The sequence below is a fragment of the Bison bison genome, unplaced genomic scaffold (assembly GCF_000754665.1).
Source record: "Bison bison bison isolate TAMUID 2011002044 unplaced genomic scaffold, Bison_UMD1.0 scf7180017864180, whole genome shotgun sequence".
In the NCBI taxonomy this organism is placed as follows: Eukaryota; Metazoa; Chordata; class Mammalia; order Artiodactyla; family Bovidae; genus Bison; species Bison bison.
Window position 1 is genome coordinate 9360548 of NW_011494752.1, and position 542 is coordinate 9361089.

The following is a 542-nucleotide window of genomic DNA, read 5'->3' on the forward strand; positions in this document are numbered from 1 at the left end:
TGGAGGAAAGCGCTGTGCAGAAGCTCGGTTTTCCGAACAGTTTTGTATATTGTCAGAAAACACAAGACGCGACAGGGCCCTTGAAGGTTTCACGGGAGACCCCGCGGCCCGGAGGGAAGCTGCACCTCTGGGGAAGCATCAGCGGCGCATCCCGGGAAAGGGGCAGACTTCCCCATCCTGAGGCAGAGTCCTTCACCTCCGGATTAACAGGTTCTCTCCCTGAGAGGTCAAAGCACAGGGAAATGATAAGCAATCACGTGACAGGCATATAAAGTCCCAGTGACGTCAGGAACTAGCCAGAAGGTTCCTCCAACCAGCACAGGTGAGGAGAGTGAGGTGAGAACCCACCAGCAGGGGGCTCTGTCACGGTGGGTGCAGGGGGAGCCGGAGCCCGGGCCCTCTGGGGGCAAGGGGTCAGAGACTTGGGGAGGCGCAGGGGGACAGAGACTCAGGATGGGTGTGGGGGAGGGAGACAGGGACTCGGGGAGGGGAAGGGGGACAGGGACTCGGGGAGGTGGAGGGAAGGGGGACAGGGACTCGGG